Raw genomic sequence first — 6,977 nt, 5'->3', positions numbered from 1 at the left:
GAAAGACCGACTAGCCTACGCGACGCACTCCCGTGTACGAGACAACTCCGGCCACAGCACCCTCCCGATCGGGCCTTGCCCACCCTGCCACCGCCGACCTCGCCATGGCTTACTCGATGACCTAAGGCAGCCAACGAACCAGGGAAACACCCAGAGTCAATCCGAGGGTCCTATGCGAGGCCTAACAGTCGGAATCACGCGCATGCTCCATACCCCGGCTCTATGCAAACATAACCACATAGCCGCCAAGTGCTAGAGGGGCAGGCAGGCACGCTCTTGCAATGATTCCGACTGCAGGGCCCATCCCCCGGTCGTGTGCACGGATTGGCACCCAGGACGACTAAGGTCGACGGACCCTCGTGTTGCACCAGATGCCTCCCCAGCCCGAGGACCACCAGAGATCCCGACGCATGACGAGATTGACGGTGGCAGAAATGAGTATCGGAGTCGAGCCATGAGAATGACTTACGAGGCGTGGAGTTATCGTGTACACGGAAAGTACGATATCTTGAAAAACCTGAAAAGCTGAAAAGAAACAAATTAGTAAAAGATTAGTAAAACATAACAAAATCAAAACGAATGTAAACCATAAAGATGAATTAAATGGAATGGACAACCCAACAATGAGACATGAAGAACCCAACGATGAGATATGAACAACCCAACGATGAGACATAAATAACCCAACGATGGGACACTCGAATATTCTACGAAATATTCGAATTATCAAATAAGAATAAATAACATCTGGAAAGAGAAAAAATAATTAATAAATAATTAATAAATAATAAATAAATAAAAAGCTGAAATAAAAAAATAATTAATACCTGAAAACAAAATAAAAATTATTAGTCAATTGTTTAACGGGTGGGGGTGAGGGTGGAGGGGCTAGCCCCAACCTCACTTCGAATTCCCACCCCTCGCGCACAACGAAAATTTAGGTGTCACACTTCCGAAGTCGAACCGACAAATGAGTTTTGCTGCGTCGCGTCGCCCCTTATATAGCCGCCGATCGGCCAAATCCCCCACCCCAATCGAAAATTTTCTGACTATATGAATTCCATTATTTATTATTTTTCCGCTTTAGTAGCCAATAATTTATTAATTTTTTTACTGTTATTATAAATATACGTTGCGAACAATTTGTTGGTAATAATATTAATTTGTTATTAACAATCAGTGCAATAATTTATAAACTTTTTGTAAATTATAGGTATATTTTAACACAAGTGTACATTAAAAGTTCTATTAATAGCTGTTAGTTTATTAATTTTTTCACTTTTATTATAAATTTACGGGGTAAACAATTTATTATTAACAATACTTATTGATTATTAATCATACATTTGATAATTTATAAACTAAACTAGACGAAGTTGAATCTACGCATGCGCCGCTTTTGCGCAACTGTTCATGCGCAGTCCATTATGGCGTCATGTTACCGCGTATTTTTACGAGTGTCATGAAGAAATTTCAAGAAACGAATAGACAGTTTTATCAATCTGAATTGGAGGCAACATACCACACAGAGAATAAGGTGGACGTTCAATTTGTTGTTAATTTCGAGCTGAATGACTACGGTGAAAACCCAAACGAACGGTGAGTCGATCGTTTTATTTGTCTGGCGTTCTCTCGTGTCGTACGACGAACGATTCGAAACGATACGTGACGCCGGTTGTACTTTATCATTTTCGCCGTGAGGATAGCGATCACGATTACGTATACATATAGTATACATATAGTGTAGGTTAATATTTCATTTTAAATTATAGAACAGTAAAATCGACCAAAAGAAAAAGTACAGAAATGTCAGATTGAACAATTTTATTATACGCATTATGAAATTGCATAATAATTCTTTATTATTTATTAATCTTTTGTTACGTCAATTTTACAATGCAGTTCTAAGAGTTTATCAATTTCCCAATTTTTTTTTAGTACTGCTGATGCAGTTCTTTCATTTATAAGTAATTATATTATAAGTAATTGATATTAGCAATTAATGGCTTCGGAATAAATAGTTTTAGGCGTGGTCACATTTCGCGTGCATTGTAATATTACGCGAGATGAAGTTGCGAGCTACGCATGCGCTAGTTGCGCGCGCATTCTGACGTCACGCGTAGATGAAATTACGAACTACGCATGCGCTACTTTCGCGCAACTGTTCCTGCGCAGAAGTCCATCATGGCGTTCTTATCAGCGTGTGTTTTCTCGAGTGTTTTGGAGAAATTTCTAGAAATGAATAGACATTTTCATCAATCCGACTGGAGATAACATAGAGCAGAGAGGCCAAGGCGCACGTTCCATGTGTTGTTAACTTCGAGCTACATGAATACGGTGAAGTGGCATACGAACGGTGAGTCGATCGCTTTATAATTTATCTGGCGTTCTCTCATGTCGTACGACGAACGATTCGAAACGACACGTGACGCCGGTTGTGCTTTATCGTTTTTGTTGCGAGCATAGCGATCACGATTATGTATACATATGTGTAGATTAATATTTCATTTTATATTATGGAACAGTAAAATTGATATAAAAGGGTACAGAAGTGTCAGATTGAAAAATTTTATTGTACGCATTATGAAATTGTGTAATAATTTTTTATTATTTATTAATTCTTTGTTACGTCTATTAATTTTTTCATTTTCACTATAAATTTTCGTTGTATTCGTTATTAACAATACACGTAATAAGTTATAAACCTTTTTAATATTACAAGTGCATTTTATCGTAAGTACATTTTACGTTGAAATAATAGCCAATGACCAGTACGTCGTAGTAGCAAAATGCAGTTTTACACTCGAAAAATGGATTTTAGCCAACATTTCGGCGAAATTCTCCACTGTATACGTCTCGACGATCGAATCGAAAACGAGTTCCGGTTCTTCATCTCTTCGGGAACAGGACGTCACGCGTCGTCGTGTTCCTCTGCGAATTTAGAATCCTCGTGGTATCGTTAAAAATACCGCGCGAGAACGTTGGAAGGTTGCAAAAAAGGAGCGAGAGCGATATTTGTTTCCCGTCTGACAACAAATACTCTTGAACAACGAGCGAAACAACATAGATTCCCGATCAAGTTTCAGCCATTATTTTTCAAAGCTTCGCCGACGAGTTTCATATTCGTAGCAACGATTACAATGTCCGGCTTTGAAAATTTTCACCGATTCGATATCGGGTCCGTCGCGGAGAGACAGCCGGATCCATCGTGTCACGTTCATCCCCGTCGTTCTATTTTGCCCGCGATTTTCGCAAGGATTCGCGTCATGCCGAGAAATAAAACTCGTCCACCGTTCATCCGGATTACACTCGCTATTGTCGGAGAATCCTCGAAACTGTACCGTTGCTCGGTATTACCGAGCGTGAAAAAATGGCATTAGTCGTTTCCGGCTTCGCGATAGTTTCCGTCGAATCGTTCTCCGGTATCGTTGCTCGTGTCTTTAGTCTCGATGCTTCCGTATATCGTTGTTTCCGCGTCGTAAATCGATCATCGAAACCCGGGGATTTGAAAACTGCGCTCTTTCGGATCCGCGGAACGTCGACGTCGCGAGATTTATTTGCAAGCGGCACGGCCTGGCTGGGTTCACGTTGGGAAGGCTCAAAGTGCGTTATCTCGCGGAAATAAGTTTACTTTGGAGTTTGGACTAAAGTGTCCGTGGCTTTGGGTTTGTTTTAAGAGGATTTATTCGGGTTTATAGGCACGCGTGCGCTCGTGACAGAGGGTAAGCATGCACGTAGGGGAAAGTGGCGGAGGGTCGCGTGGCGCAACGGGAAGCTCGTGCAACCCGAGTCGAAAACGGAAAGTCATCGGCGTAAGACCGAGGTGGAAGGACCCTGCGAGGATCCTTTCGTTGTTTCATTAATTACGATACTTCGTACACGCCACGCCGGTGTCGCATTACGCCGACGTCTTTCGGATTACCGGCACGCGGTTCCGTTGACAAGTCGATTACGCAGCGAGTCGTCGCGGGCAAGCTTTTGAGTCTAATTGAGGATACCGCTGTTGGATGTTTACGCCGAGTTGCATGCACATTCCGCCAGCACTTTAATCCGATTAACGATCCCACGGAAAGTGATTTAAACTGACAGATTGCACGATAAACCTTTGTACTCGTAATCGGATCGTGCCAATTACACTATGAACTTGAAATTCCATTAGATGATCGTGCGCTGCCGGACAAAATTCGGGTCACCGGATTACACCCCTAAACGAGGTTTTAAATCGTATTAATGATGGCACGGACGGCCATACAGGTCACCGATCTTTCCCGCCGCGCTCTCTCCAGAGAGACAGCCGAGAGCTTTTTTTACAGGTCGTTCGATTACACGTAACGCAGGCAGCGAGAGGCGGTTTCGATGGGAGAGAAAAAATTGCTCGCCCCGGTTGACGTTTATACACCGGAGAAGCGAGCGTTCCGCTAATGCGTGTCAATGCGCCTCCGCTCATTTATAGCTCGATCGCGTAAACTATCGAATCACCGAGCCGTGCCGTGGCAGGCGGCCACTCTCTTTAGACCAGCGATAAAAGGTAACAACGCGAACGTGCTCACCGGCTGCATGGCCAAGATAAACCTACCCACCCTCGTCATTTATTAATATTTAACGCGAACCATTCACGGTCGTGTTTTCTTATTTATTTTCCTTTTTCTTCCCTCCTCCTTCTCCCTCTTTCTTTACACCGAAACGTTTCATATTGACGCCGTAACTCTTTCAATCTAAAGTTCTCCGGGTATCATCGTCCCTCTATCCCAGCATCGCTGTCCCTGTCTGGCTGCAATCGAGTGTACGACCCTCTTCTCGATCACCCCTCTTTATCCATCTCCGTTCTTCTTTCGGATCGACGTGGAATTGGGGATTTTATCGTGACGCTGTATTAACGAACTTCGACGAGCAAAGAACGGGCGCGGATTTAACGGGTGCGCCCGGATCAGAACTGCTATTCTCGTTCGGCAAAAGAAATTTAATATCGTTCCTACCTCGCGCCTTGGATCGATGAATTTCGATGGCTGCGATATACCGGGTTCTCGCTGTTTCGATTACTTTATCACGCTTATCTCGCATAAACAACCACCAGTCGTCGCGAATTTTTCCGTGTGTTCGATAAAGTTTTACGCTTCGAACGCGTGCACCTTCGCGTCTGCAGCGTCGTGACAGCTGACCGACACACACAACCGTGTGTGTGTACTCTCGTTCCGCGGATCTCTGATAAACTCGTATCGTTCGCGATAGACACCGATGCACCGAACAAGATTTCGCCGTATATATATTTATAAATCGCGGATCAATATTTTTGCGAATGCGTTTATCGGTGTTTGACCACGCTGTACGTACGTACGTGGACGTCGCTTCGATCGTCTTTTCTCGGTACACGATAAATAAGCGAAACGCGAGGCGACAGAGATATTTCGCAACGAATCGTACGATATTCTCCCGTGGTATCGAAAAACAGATTCTTCCCGTATGCAAAGGAGACCAGGCTCGAAGAAATCGATGGTTAGACCTGGACCGAGGTGAATGGGGATTGATGAAAATGGGAGCTATCGTACATGCTTCTAACCGTGTTCTTCCTGCGGCGTGTGAATGTGCCCTTAATGATAACCTCCGACTTTTTTTTTCTCTTTTTACCATTGCCAGTTTCCATATCGCGAAAACGGATATTTTATAACTCGCGGGCGAGTTTATTCGAGAATCGCTGCGACCCAGCTACCGATAAACCATCGAAGATTAATGTTGGAATAATTCATAAAATTCTCGTACGATCCCGTGTCGCGAGAGGGAGAGAGGAAAAAGGAGAGGAAGAGGGGGGTGGGAAAAATATCGCGATTAAAGTCAAGATATTCGCGTACACGTTCGCGATCGGTTGCCGCAAACACGATACCCCGGTTTCGATGTTACGTCCCCCTTTATCCCGGCGTATCGGTAAAGTGCTTTCCGATGTGTCGTTGCCTTCGCGGCTTTGCACGTATATTTCATTTACATCGCGGAAAGGAATTAACACGTATTACCGTGGCCAATCCGGGATATTCGGTGACGCGTATCGATTTTTTCGCCGGTCCGGCAAAGTGTTTAACAATTCAATCGGCGAAACTGCGCAAGGATATACGCGATATTCTAACAGAGCGGTGATTTACCGGACGGTAATATAAGGGGATTGATGTTCCCTTTCGAATCACTTTTGGCTCACCACCGTACACGGAGTACGCACAATGGCTATCAATTATAAACGTTTGATTTTTCCGGCTCGCTCTTCAATTATCGTTGCCTGCGTCAACGTGACTGATTGCGTTTGTGCCGACGAAAAGCGGCACGGGAGCGGCCGTGGCGGCCGCGGTTAGGGGATGGAAAAATAAAAGGGGTGGCGGGCTGTGGCGGAAAAAGGAGGGATATAGGCCGACAATCGCGTTCCAATAAATATCCTCGCCTCCGTGTCGAACCGCGCCCACTTCAAATACTTTAATTACTTCACCTATAAGCCTCGTTTATCATCGTTACCCGACGCGTTCGACCTGAAGCCATTAGTGTCGGTTACCCCTTTCGGCTCTCTTTTTTTTCTCCTTCGCTGGCCGGCCACGAATGTAGTTCGTTTGTCTTCCGTGATCGCCGGCGGTCGTGTGCAACAAACGTTTCTGATGGCTCGGATTGATACGATGGCGCGCGATAAATCTCGTCGATATAGAGCTATAAAAATTGGTCCGAGGGCGGGGCTCGATGTACCGTCGACCGGCCAGTCGTTTTTCTTTCGGGACGAAAGTATGTATGTTTAACGGACAGTCGAACGATGATTCTATCGGGTTTAACGACACGGACGGAACGGGATCGGGCTGTTCTCCCTGGTTAATCTACGTTTCGCGAACGTCGATTCGTTTATCCGTGAAATTGCTACGCGACAGGGTAGCGGACTTTGAAGAGGAAGGAGGATCGTTTTCATCCTCCCTCGTCGTGTCCATCGCCCTCTTTTAAATTTTAGACGCGAACAC

General features: G+C 44.7%; 1 protein-coding gene across 2 annotated transcripts in view; it reads left to right on the top strand.

Moving 5' to 3' along the window:
- Window positions 1-6,977, top strand: part of mdy (diacylglycerol O-acyltransferase) — a 95,122-nt gene that overhangs the window by 19,204 nt on the left and 68,941 nt on the right. The window lies entirely within an intron of this gene.

The sequence above is a fragment of the Eufriesea mexicana genome, unplaced genomic scaffold (assembly GCF_001483705.2).
Source record: "Eufriesea mexicana isolate 0111107269 unplaced genomic scaffold, ASM148370v2 scaffold124, whole genome shotgun sequence".
Classification (NCBI taxonomy): domain Eukaryota; kingdom Metazoa; phylum Arthropoda; class Insecta; order Hymenoptera; family Apidae; genus Eufriesea; species Eufriesea mexicana.
This window is presented reverse-complemented; position numbering and strand designations above follow the sequence as displayed.